Here is a 13943-nt window from a genome sequence, read left to right as displayed (position 1 = left end):
AGTTCAGCACGACGATGCTAGAGATGTGACTATTAGTGATGATATGGTATTGAGGATGCAGGGCCGGATATGTGTGCCCAATTTAGATGGGTTTCCGAAGTTTATTCTGGAGGAGGCCCATAGCTCGCGGTATTACATCCATCCGGGTGCCACGAAGATGTACCAGGATTTGAGACAGCACTACTGGTGGAGAAGAATGAAGAATGATATAGTGGGATTTGTAGCTCGGTGTCTTAATTGTCAGCAGGTGAAATACGAGCATCAGAGACCGGGTGGCTTGCTTCAGCAGATAGATATTCCAGAGTGGAAGTGGGAGAGGATCAGCATGGATTTCGTTGTTGGACTCCCTTGGACTTTGAGTAAGTTCGATGCTATTTGGGTGATTATGGATCGGCTGACCAAGTACGCGCACTTCATTCCTGTGTGTACTACCTATTCTTCAGAGCGGTTAGCTGAGATTTATATCCGAGAGATTGTTCGCCTGCATGGTGTCCCAGTTTCCAACATTTCAGATAGAGGTACTCAGTTTACATCGCAGTTTTGGAGGGCCGTGCAGCGAGAGTTGGGTACTCAGGTTGAGTTGAGCACAACTTTTCGCCCTCAGACGGACGGACAGTCCGAGCACACTATTCATATATTGGAGGACATCTTGCGCGCTTGTGTCATTAATTTTGGGGGTTCATGGGATCAGTTTCTAACTCTCGCGGAGTTTGCATATAACAACAATTATCAGTCGAGTATTCAGATAGGTCCTTATGAGGCTTTATATAGGAGGCGGTGTAGATCTCCAGTAGGTTGGTTTGAGTCGGGCGAGGCTAGGCTTTTGGGTACAGACTTGGTGCAGGATGCTTTGGACAAGGTGAAAGTGATTCAGGAGCGGCTTCGTATAGCGCAATCGAGACAAAAGAGTTATGCTTACATGAAGGTTCGTGATGTTTCTTACATGGTCGGGGAGAAGGTTCTACTGAAGGTCTCACCCATGAAGGGTGTTATGATATTTGGGAAGAAGCGTAAATTGAGTCCTCGGTTCATTGGGCCTTTTGAGGTGCTTCGGAGGATTGGGGGGTGGCTTACGAGCTTGCTTTGCCACCTAGCTTGTCGAGTGTGCATCCGGTATTTCATGTTTCTATGCTCCGGAAGTATATTGGCAATCCGTCTCATGTTTTGGATTTTAGCACGGTTCAGTTATTCAGTAATTTGACTTATGAGGTGGAGCCCGTGGCTATTTTGGAGCGGCAGATCCGAAAGTAGAGATTAAAGGAGATAGCTTCAGTGAAAGTGCAGTGGAGAAGTCGGCCCATGGAGGAGGCTACTTGGGAGACCGAGCGGGAGATGCGGAGCAGATATCCACACCTGTTTGAGGCTTCAGATATGTTTCTTGACTCGTTCGAGGACGAACGTTTGTTTAAGAGGGGGAGGATGTAATGACCCGGCCGGTCGTTTCATGAGTTACATCCCCGTTTTCCCCATTTCTACTTCCTTATGTGTTGTTCAGCTGTATTTATCGTATTGTGTTGGTTGTTTTGTGTTCGGAGTAGTCTTGGAGTAGAATGAGACACTTAGTCTCTTATTTAGAAGCTAAAGTTGGAAAAGTCAACCGAATATTGACTTATGTGTAGAAGATCTCGGATGTGAATTCTGATGGTTTCGATAGCTTCGTTAGGTGATTTTTGACTTAGGAGCCTGTTCGAAATGTAATTTGGAGGTCCGTGGTATATTCAGGCTTGAATTGGCGAAATTTGGTATTTTCCGGTCGGCAGTGGAAATCTTGATATCGGGGTCGAAATGGAATTCCGTAAATTGGAGTAGGTCCATTATGTCATTTGTGATGTGTGTGCAAAACTTCAGGTAATTCGGACGATGTTTGATATGTTTCGGTATCGTTTGCGGAATTCGGAAGTTAGGAAATCCTCAGGCTTGAATACGAGGGTGATTTGGTGTTTGATGTTGTTTTGAGTGTTCCGAAGGTTTGAATAAGTTTGAATGGTGTTATGTGACTTGTTGTCATGTTTGGTTGAGGTCCCGAGGGCCTCGGGATGAATTTGGATGGGTAACGGAAAGATTGGAACTTGTTTTGAGCAGCTGAAGCTGTTGCTTCTGTCATTTCCGCACCTGCGGATTGGGGACCGCAGGTGCGAGGTCGCAGATGCGTTATGGAGATTGCATATGCGTAATTAGGCCATCAGGAGAAGAACCGCAGATGCGGTATGTTGGACGCATCTGCAACAGCGCAGGTGCGGTGCCTGGGGCGCACATGCGATCCTGGGCGTTTAAGTGGAAACCGTAGGTGCGGTTGGTTGGACCGTAGAAGCGGTTGCACAGGTGCGAGATTAGGACCGCAGATGCGGAAGTTCTGGGCAGAAAGTGTATAAGATCTCCTTCGCGAATTTAAGTTCATTCTTCACCATTTTTGGACGAGTTTGGAGCTCTAAGCAGTGATTTCAAAAGGCAATCGAGGGGTATCAGTGGGGTAAACTACTTGGGCTTTATTAATTGTGTTTGTGATGATTTTTCCACTGTTTAATCATGGAATTTAGTTGGGAATTTGGAGAGAAGTAAAGGGGTTAGGGCTTGAGTTTTGGAGAGCTTTGATTGGAGATTTGAGGGGCCATTTGAGGTCGGGGATGATTTTGGTATGTATAGACTCGGGAGTGAAAGGAGTTTCAAGTTTTACGATTTTTGTTGGATTCCAAGACGTGGGCCGGGTTTGAGTCAAATTCGGGATTTTTGGTCTAATTTGATTATTTTCGTGTGGAATTCATTCCTTTAGCGTATATTGATTATAATATACTGATTTTGGTTTGATTCGGAGCATTTGGAGGCCGAGTCAAGAGGCAAGTGCATCGCGGGTTAGAATTTTGTCCGGTTTGAGGTAAGTAATGATTCTAAATCTTATCCTGAGGGTATGAAACCCCGGATTCCACATCGTTTCACTATTTTGAGGTGACGCACACGCTAGATGACGAGCGTGAAGGCGTGCACCGTTGGGATTGTGACTTGGTCCGTCCCGTAGCAACTATTAAGTTGCGTATTTGACTGAAAACTATTTGATACTACTGTGCTTTGGAAAGTATTAATATGTTTTGGGATGAATGCCATATTTGGGCTTCGTGCCAAGCTGTTTGGACCCTTAGGGGTTTTTTACTACTATTTCCTCACTGTTTTGATTTAATATTTGTACTCAGTCGTGCTATGTTTTACTGATTTCATAACTCAGTCTTATTTACTCCGTTTTGATGCATAAAATGATATTTTGGGCTGAGCACCGTGTTTTACTGTTCGCCCGAGTGGCTTCAGAGGTTTGTGGCTGAGTAAGGCCGAGGGCCTGTGTTGTGAGGATATCATGGGATCAGGCTGTGCGCCGCAGCATGTTGTACTGATTTGTGATATATAAGAGGCCTAGGGCCTGATTTATTATGCCACGAGATGGCTTGTTGTAGTGCTTGGGCTGTAGGAGCCCCTTCGGAGTCTGATTACGAGCGATTGTGAGGTTGCCCGAGGGGCTGATCTGAGAGATGTTATGCCCGAGGGGCAGTTTATGATACAGGTTTTGCCCGAGGGGCTATTTATAATTTTCATCATTTTTACTCTAAACTTCATTGAACCTCTGTTGAAACTGTTAGAAGGACATTTTCAAAGGATTTTTACTGAAATTGGATTTTAACGAGATGATTTGATTTATATACTGTTTTGAAAACATACTGTACTTACTGTGATGCTATGACGTGGATTTGTGTGTTTCTTACTGATCTATCTTTATTTACTTTTATTACTTACTGAGTTGGTGTACTCACATTACTCCCTGCACCTTATGTGCAGATCCAAGAGTTGCGAGTCGTGATAGCGAGCACTGATCCTTCATCCGTCGCAGATATTTGGAGTCGGCAAGGTAGCTGCATGGCGATCGCACCGTTGGTCTTCTCCCTCTTATCTTCCTTAGACTATATTTGTGTTTTATAGACTGTAATAGTCTTAGTTGTATTCAGACAGTCCTTAGTAGATACTCGTGACTTGTGACACCCCGATGTCGGGCCTTTGTTCTTTCCGCACATGCTATTTAGACTTATGCTGTGAGGTTTTATTAATTAATAGCTTAAAACATCTTTATTATGAAATTTCGATTTGCTTTGGAATTGTGTCGGTTGGCCTTGTTTCATGATAGGCGCCATCGCGATCGGGTTGGTTTTGGGTCGTGACATCAGTCATTATTCTTCATTTACGTATCATATCTCACTTTCTATTATCACTCGCTGTTATATTACATGTTATCATTATTTGGGCTGAGTTGTACTAGATCTGTGAGCCCTTGAGACTTGAGAGATATATGACTGAGATGGGCCTGAGAGCCGGGTTGTGAGTGTTATTGTGGATCCGACTGCACGCTGCAACAGACCTGTGACGACCCGGCCAGTCGTCTCATGAGTTACCGCTCCGTTTCCCCCATTTCTGCTTCTTATTGTTTTGTTTATCCGTGTTTTGAGGTATTGGGTTGATCGGATTGAATCCGGATTGGTTTTGGTGAAGTTTGGGATACTTAGTCTCTTTTAAGAAGGCTTAAGTTGGAAAAGTCAACCGGACGTTGACTTATGTGTTAGAGGGCTCGGATGTGAGTTTCGATGGTTCGGTTAGCTTCGGGAGGTGATTAGGGACTTAGGAGTGTGCTTGGAATGGGTTTTGGAGGTTTGGAGAAGATTTAGGCTTGAATTGGCGAAGTTGATATTTTGGCGATTTTCGGTTGGTAGGCGAGATTCTGATATAGGGGTCGGAATGGAATTTCGAGAGTTGCAGTAGCGTCGTTGTGTTATTTGGGATGTGTTTGCAAAATTTCAGGTTATTCGGATGTGGTTTGGTTGGGTTTTTGATCAAAAGCAGAATTCAGAAGTTTTTAGAAACTTAGGCTTGAATCCGAGGTGTTTTGGTTGGTTTGATGTTGTTTGAAGTGTTTTGATGATTGGAACAAGTTTGAATAAGGTATTAGGATATGTTTGTGCTTTTGGTTGAGGTCCCGGGGGCCTCGGGGTGATTTCGGGTGGTTAACGGAGAGTTTGAGGTGTTATTGGAGCTGCTGAGATTGCTGCTGCTGGTATTTTCGCACCTGCGGTTTGGGGACCGCAGGTGCGGCGCCGCACGTGCGGAAGTGGAAGTCGCAGAAGCGGATTTGAGAGGGGGAGTCAGGAACCTCAGATGTAGTGGATTGACCGCACATGCGCAGTTGGCCGCAGATGCGGAATTGACCCGTTAAGTGATTTCCGCAGATGCAGAGGAAAGACCGCATATGCGGTACCGAAGAAGCAGTGGAATGGTCGCAGATGCGAAAATCCCTGGCCAGAAGGTATATATTGTTTTCTTCGCGAAATTCTGCTAAGTTCATCATTATGAAGATGGGAAAAGAGGCTAAGGCATAGGATTTCAAGAGGAATCAAAGGATATCAGTTGGGTATGTTCCCTAAGCTTAATTACTTGGGTTTAGGACCATTTTTCCACTGATTAATCATGATTTTAGTAGGGATTAAGGAAGAAAATTGGGGATTAGGGCTTGAGTTTAAGAGGCCTTTAAATGGGGAATTGAGGGGTCATTTGGACTCCGATTTCAGTATCCTTGGTATGTATGAACTCGTGGGGAGATAAGGAATCTATTGGTGTAAAAATTTCTGAATTTCGAGACGTGGTCCTGGGGGTCGGGTTTTGGTAATTTCGGGATTTGTGACCTTTATTGATTGTTTTCGCTTGGGCTTTGTTCCCTTGGAATATTTTTACGTCCTCGTTCTGATTTTGGTTAGATTCGACGCACGTAGAGGCCGATTCGAGGGGCAAAGGCGTCGCGAGCTAGAGATTTAGCCGCTTCGAGGTGAGTAATGATTGTAAATGATGTTCTGAGGGTTTGAAACCCCGGATTGCACATCGTAGTGCTATGTTGAGGTGAGAGACGCGCTTGTTGACGAGCGTGGGGTCGTACACTATTGGGGATTGTGACTTGGTCCTTCCCGGTTGATGATTTTACCGCGTATTTGACTAAAACTTATTTGCTATCATTACGATTTGGGCTGAATGCCATATTTGGGCTTCGTGCCAACTATTTGAACCCTTCGGGGCTTTTTATTGATATTTCCTCACAGTTTTGACTTACTACTTGAACTCAGTCATGTTATTTTCCACTGTTTTACTACTCGGCCATTTTTACTCAGTTTTGAGACTTAAATGATATTTTAAATGATGTTTGGGCTGAGAAACACTGTTTTACTATTGCCCGAGGGGCTTGTGAGGATTTTTTGACTGAGTAAGGCCGAGGGCCTATGTTGTGAGGAAACACTGATACTGATTTGAGGTCGAGGGCCTGAGATATGTACGCCACGAGGTGGCTTGATTGATATGAGGCCGAGGGCCTAGATTTGATGCCACGAGATGGCTTGTTATTGCACTTGGGACGTAAGGGGCCCCTATAGGAGTCTGCACACCCCCAGTGAGCGCGGGTACCCATTCTGATGTGAGATTGAGCCCGAGGGGTTGTATTGTTTCTGAGATGTTGCCCGAGGGGCGGATTTGTGGATACTGTGCCCGAGGGGCGAATTTCTATTTGTTTACTTTATCTTAATTGCCTGTCAGTTACCTGTTTATTTGTTGGGAAAGGATTTTACTTAACTCTTCACTGATTTACTATTTTTAAATGGTTTTACTGCTTCATTATAGTATGCCTTGTGCCTTACGCGTTTTCTTACTTTCAGTCGTTATTCACATTTGTTACTCACTGAGTTGGAGTACTCACTTTACTCCCTCCACCCTGTGTGCAGATTCAGGCGGAGCTGAAACCGCTCCCGAGTGCTGATTCATTCCAGCTTCAGGCGGATCTCGTGGAGTCTTTAGGTAGCTGTTGGCATTCGCAGCCCGGAGCTCCTCCCTATCTCTTTTCTTGTTATATTCTTAGTTCAGTACTAAACTCTGTAGTTACACTTGAGTATTCAGTGTTGTTAGATGCTCGTGACTTGTGACACCCCGGTTAGGGCTGTGTTGGGTTGTATTTACACACTTTATTGATATTATCCGCTACTTAATATTATTAAATCATGTTATAAGACTTCTTTGTGTTGTTTAATTTTTTAAAAAGGTAAATTGGGTTTAATTGGCTGGCCTTGTCTTCATGAGAGGTGCCATCACGACCGGGTCCAGGAATAGGGTCGTGACAAGTTGGTTTCAGAGCCTAGATTACATAGTTCTCATGAGTCATGAGCAGGTTTAGTAGAGTCTCGCGGATTGGTACAGAGACGTCTGTATTTATCCTCGAGAGGCTGCATAACCTTTAGGAAACTTCACATTCTTGAACTTCTTGTCGTGCGAATTTGTTGATCCGAGTACTAAACTTCTATTGTTTTATTCTCTCACAGATGGTGAGGACGCACGCTACCGGACAGGGTGGACGACCACCAGTACCACCAGCCGGGGCCACTAGAGGCCGAGGACGCGGCCGTTGCCGTGGTAGAGGCAGAGCAGCGAGGGCAGCACCTGTAGATACACCAGCTGCCCCAGTTCAGGACTAGGTCCCAGCTGTGGACCCTCTAACAACACCAGCTCAAGCACCAGCTGTGCCTATTGTGATTCCGGGTCTTCAGGAGGCCTTGGCTCAGATCGTATCAGTTTGCACTGGCCTAGCTCAGGCGGTTTCAGCCACTACAGCCGCAGCTACTTCTCAGGCCGGGAGAGGTAGTCAGACTCCCGCCGCTCGCACACCTAAGTAAGTCGTGCAGGGACTTCAGACTCCGGGGGCACACCTAGCTCAGCCGGTTGCCGCTGCTCAGGACTATGTAGTTCCTGTCATGCCAGAGGATGAGCAGCGTAGGTTGGAGAGATTTAGTAGACTTCAGCCTCCGACCTTCAGTGGGGCAGAGGGCGAGGATGCCCAGGGCTTTTTGGACAAATGTCAGAGGATGCTTCGTACAACCGGTATTCTGGAGAACAGCAAGGTCGCTTTCACTACTTATCAGTTTTCAGGACCTGTTTTTACTTGGTAGGAGGATTTTGAGAGGCGTAGGCCTGTTGGTGCAGCACCCCTTTCCTGGCAGCAGTTCTCCGTTCTCTTTCTAGAGAAGTATGTGCCGTAGTCTCGTAGGGAGGAGCTGCGTAGACAGTTTGAGTGGTTACGTCAGGGGGAGATGACTGTGTCACAGTATGAGTTGAGGTTCTTTGAGTTTGCTCGTTATGCCATCTGGTTGGTCCCAATAGATAGAGAGAGGATTAGGAGGTTTGTCGATGGTCTTACTTATCAGCTCCGTATTCTCATGACCAAGGAGAGGGTGACTGGTGCTACATTCGAGGAGGTTGTGAACATTGCCCGGGAGATTGAGTTTGTCCGTCGCCAGGAGAGAGAGGAGAGGGAGGCCAAGAGGCCTCGAGGATCTGGTATCTACAGTGGTGCTCCTTCGAGGGGCCAGTTTCAGCATGGCAGAGGCCGACAGTTCCGACATGGTCAGTCTGATTGCCCAGGTTATCGAGGGGCGTCATCGGGTCATGGTTCTCACAGTTCACACCAGGGCCATTCTTCACTTAGTGCCCTTCCAGCTCAAAGCTCATCCCGTGCTCCATCTGTTCAGGGCTTTTCTATGTCGAGTGCATCTGCTAGTCACTCTGGTGCGAGGGGTTCCCATCAGTCCCCTTCTCTAGCACCTGGGAGTTGTTACGAGTGTGGAGAGATGGGGCACATATGGAGGCAGTGTCCTCGTCGCGTTGCTAGTTCATCCTAGCAGAGGGGCTAGTCATCAGCTTCAGTGCCAGTTGCTCTACCACCACCCACCCAGCCAGCTAGGGGTGGGGGTCAGTCAGCCAGGGGTCGCCCCAAAGGGGGAGGTCGATCAGGGGGCGGTCAGGCCCGTTTCTTTGCTCTTCCAGGCAGACCCGATGCTATCGCTTCAGATGTTGTTATTACAGGTATTGTTTCAGTCTGCCACAGAGATGCCTCCGTATTATTTGATCCCGGTTCCACCTATTCTTATGTGTCATCATACTTTGCTCGTTATTTGGGTACGTCCCGCGAGTTTCTTGCTTTACCTGTTCATGTATCTATCCCGGTGGCCGATACTGTTGTTGTAGACCGTGTGTACCGGTTGTGTGTGGTGACTATTGGGGGTCTGGAGACCCGAGTGGATCTTTTATTATTGAGTATGGTGGATTTCTATGTTATTTTGGGCATGGATTGGCTATCTCCGTGTCGTGCTATTCTGGACTGTCATACTAAGACAATCATATTGGCTATACCGGGTGTGCCACGGTTCGAGTGGCGAGGTGTGACCGATTACGTTCCTAGTAGAGTGATCTCTTTCTTGATGGCCCATCGTATGGTTAGGAAGGGTTGTCTTTCGTATCTTGCCTTTGTGAGGGATATCGAAGCTGAGGCTTCCAGTATTGATTCTGTCCCAGTTGTGAGGGATTTCCCTGATGTATTTCTTGCAGACCTGCTGGGTATGCCACCGGACAGGGATATTGATTTTGGTATTGACCTGGTGCCGGGCACTCAGCCCATTTCTATTCCGCCGTATCGTATAACACCAGCGGAGTTGAAGGAGTTAAAGGAGCAGTTTTAGGAACTCCTTGACAAGGGGTTCATTCGGCCTAGTGTGTCGCCTTGGGGCGCGCTGGTTGTGTTTGTGAAGAAGAAGGATGGCACTATGAGAATGTGCATTGATTATAGGCAATTGAATAAGGTAACAATTATGAACAAGTATCCTTTGCCTCGCATTGATGATTTATTCAACCAGCTTCAGGGAGCGAGGGTATTCTCCAAGATTGATCTCCATTCGGGTTATCTCTAGTTGAAGATCAGGGATTCGGATATTCTTAAGACGGCCTTCAGGACCAGATATGGTCACTATGAGTTCCTGGTTATGTCTTTTAGGCTGACCAATGCCCCAGCAGCATTCATGCATTTGATAAACATCATGTTCCGGCCTTATCTTGACTCATTTGTCATAGTTTTCATTGATGATATTTTGGTATATTCGCGCAGTCAGGAGGAGCACGCGGAGCATTTGAGGGTTGTGTTGCAGAGATTGAGGGAGGAGAAACTTTACGCAAAATTCTCCAAGTGTGAGTTTTGGCTCAGTTCAGTGGCATTCTTGGGACACGTGTTGTCCAGTGAGGGTATTCAGGTTGGTCCAAGGAAGATAGAGGCGGTTCAGAGTTGGCCCAGACCGTCCTCAGCCATAGAGATTCGCAACTTTCTTGGTTTGGCAGGCTATATCGCTGGTTTGTTCAGGGATTCTCATCTATCGCATCGCCCTTGACCAAGTTGACTCAGAAGGGTGTTTCATTCGTATGGTCGGACGAGTGTGAGGAGGGCTTTCAGAAGCTCAAGACAGCCTTGACCACAACTCCAGTATTGGTTTTGCCATCAGCTTCAGGTTCATATACAGTGTATTGTGATGCTTCGGGAGTAGGGATTGGCTGTGTGTTGATGTAGGAGGGTAGAGTTATTGCTTATGCTTCTCGTCAGTTGAAGCCCCATGAGAAGAACTACCCCGTTCATGATTTGGAGTTGGCTACCATAGTTCACACATTGAAGATTTGGAGGCATTATTTGTATGGCGTATCTTGTGACGTATTCACCGATCATCGCAGTCTTCAGCATTTGTTCAAGCAAAAGGATCTTAATTTGAGGCAGCGGAGGTGGTTGGAGTTACTTAAGGATTAAGACATCACTATATTGTACCATCCAGGAAAGGCCAATGTGGTGGCCGATGCTTTGAGCTGAAAGACAGTGAGTATGGGGAGTTTGGAATATATTCCGGTTGGGGAGAGACCTCTTGCAGTTGATGTTCAGGCTTTGGCCAATCGGTTCGTGAGGTTGGATATTTCGGAGCCCAGTCGGGTATTGGCTTGTGTGATTTCTCGGTCTTCCTTATATGAGCGCGTCAGAGAGCACCAGTATGATGATCCACACTTGCTTGTCTTTAGGGACAGAGTTCGGCATGATGATGCCAGAGATGTGACTATTGGAGATGATGGGGTGTTGAGGATGCAGGGCCGGATTTGTGTGCCCAATGTGGATGGGCTTTGGGAGTTGATTCTGGCGGAGGACAATAGCTGTTGATACCCAATTTTTCACTATATATATATATATATATATATATATATATATATATATATATATATTATGCAGAATACCTTCAAAATGGCATATGTATGCATATATAAGTATATCCAAGTGTTTCCATATTTTTCCTTAATTTTAAAATATTTTTAAATCAATTTATTCTGCTATTTTTATCCATAAAAATCCAATAATTATTTCTAATTTATCATTTTTGGTGATTCATTTGTTGAACATTTATGTTTATGCCAAAATATAGCTAAGGGATTTTTTGCATATTTTTTACAAAATTATTTAGTATTTTTAAAGGCTAGAATTGTATAATTGCAACATTAGCCTCTTTTAGGATTAATTACGTTTATTTCATCAAAATAAAGCCCTGTATTTTTAAATAGTTAATTATGTGTTATAAGCCATTTTAGTACCTTTAATTATTTTCAGAAATTAATTTATTATTTTTTATAAATTAAATAGGGAAAATTGGCTATTTAAATGTTAGCTCAATTTCATTTCAATTATAGCCCAATTCTGACCCCAATTGAGCCTAATTGAACCCATGAAACCGCCCACTCACCCGTTTTAATCCAAGCCGTTGATTATTTAAATCAACGGCCAATAATCACCCTTGCCTTAATTAATTCCAAACTACCCCCCAAACCCCTTCATTTGTTACCATATGCCGCCTCTGGATCCCTCCTCTCTCAAATCCTCTCTACAACACCCTCAAACCCTAGCCGCCGCTACCCTAACCCATGGATTTCCAGGGTCATCCGAGACCTGTACCGGCCTTCCATGGCTTCTATGTGTTTAGTTTTGTGGTCTCATGACCAGACTTTGAAGGGATTTGGTCTAGTCTTTGCTCGACGACCTTTCTCCGGCCAGCCATGGCCATTCGAGTTAGACCTTTGACTCTCCTGTTTAGATCGATAACTTTCAAGGCCTTTCTCGTTGCTTTTGGGTTCTTCTGAAACCCTAATCTCTAAGGCCTTTTCGACTTCTTTCAGATCTACCTTAGATCCATGCTTGCCATGAGTTTTTAAGCATCTTCTCGAAGTTTTTTTAACTTTGCTTTCAAAACGACTCTTCATCTTTCCAATTAGGTTCTTCTTTTAAATTATTTGAAACCTCTTCTCTGATTTTAACATGTTTCGGATTTTGCTATGTTTTGCTCATGTCGTTCTCCTATCTGAGTTTTGCATGTTAAAAATCCAAATTTCATGTGGGTTTATTCGAGTTTCTGAAGCTGTTTGCTAGCATTTGTTTGATTTATTCGTTTATCATATTTAATCTCGATTGATGTTAAAAACGCTAGTTATTTTGGGTTCATTCGAGTTCTAAAACTGTTTGTTAGATAAGTGCTTGTTTGGTTATGTTCTTGTTCGATTTATTTGATTATCATCTTTTGAGCTTGACTATTGTTGAAGAAAACCTATGTCTTTGGGGTTTGAAACTGTTCGTTTGAATACCTGACTCGACTTGAAGTTCCTTGTTTCAGAGCCCCTTCTCTTTATGTGATTCCTCTGATTCTGGGTTTTTACTATCTTTAAAATTGGACTATGCTTGAAACCCTAACTTTTCCGAAGGGTTTTCCCATATGTTACTGTGAGACCCTTTGCATGCTTCTGATACTCTATTTTTTTCTTCACTGATTCAATGTGACTTGACCTACTGGACTATCATGCTTCGAATGTTTGCTATCTACTGAACTTTGTGCTACTGTTGCATGCTATTCCTTTTGCCAATAGGTTTGGCCTCGCATGTCTATTGTTTGTGCACTCTATTATATGCTGAGGTTCCTTCTTTGATTAATTTTCAATCTTGGGACTGATTTCAAAACTTTTCTTTTTGTGAACTCTAATTTCACTCGCTTGATAAAGTAATTGATCCCTTTCCTTATTTGTCCTTGCTGAATCTGCTTCCAAAAATAAGTATATTTCTGTACTTAGACTCGATTGCTTACTTAATGTTTTACTACTTCTTTTATGGCAATGATCAGTGTGCCTACAAACTAATTTTCTTTCCTTATTTTGAATTTGTTAGCCCCGTTAAACAAGTAATTCCTCAATTAAAGGGGAATCACTTGGTTGATTAGTTCTGACTGTTGATTGTTCCCATAGTTGTATTGAATTTTACTTATTAACTTATTTCTCACATGTTTTCAAAAAGGCTATAAATACCCTGCACCCCTCTTCTTCCAAGGACACGAACACAAGGAACAAAAATACTTGAGTTCAGAACACACACTCCACTAAAAATCTCTCTCTCTTTTCTCTGTTGCTACTTGTGTTGCTGCCTTACCTAGCCTGCTGAAAGCCAAGGCTAGGCTGTGGGAAGCTTGCTTAATTTTCCTCTCTGCATTTGCATCTTTATTGGTATGTTCTAACTAATTTTCAGCATCAACAACAACATGTTTCTTTACTATTTCCTTCACCCTTGTTTGTTTCCTGTTGGTGTTGTAACGACCCGGCCGGTAGCTTTTGGAAATTTTGCCCCGATCCCCCATTAACTGTTTCCCTAAGTTCATTTCTGCTATTTTGGTTTGCCGGGACGTTCGGTGTTGAGTTTTGGAGAGTTTTGGGACACTTAGTCCCTAAATAAGAGCTTAAGAGTTGAAAAATGGTCTGTAATCAGAACAGTGTGAAGACGACCTCAGAATAGAAATCCGATGGTTCCGTTAGCTCCGTTAGGTGATTTCAGGGTTGGGAGCGTGTTCGGAATGTATTTTGGAGGCTCGTAGCTCATTTAGGCTTGAAATGCCAAAGTTTGAATTTTTGAAGTTTCCGGTCCGATAGTGAGTTTTTGTCCGAGGGTCGGATTGGAATTCCGGAAGTTGTAGTGGTTCCGTCATGTCATTTGGGATGTGTGTGCA

This window comes from Nicotiana attenuata, chromosome 7, assembly GCF_001879085.1.
Source record: "Nicotiana attenuata strain UT chromosome 7, NIATTr2, whole genome shotgun sequence".
In the NCBI taxonomy this organism is placed as follows: domain Eukaryota; kingdom Viridiplantae; phylum Streptophyta; class Magnoliopsida; order Solanales; family Solanaceae; genus Nicotiana; species Nicotiana attenuata.
Note: the sequence above shows the minus strand (reverse complement) of the source record.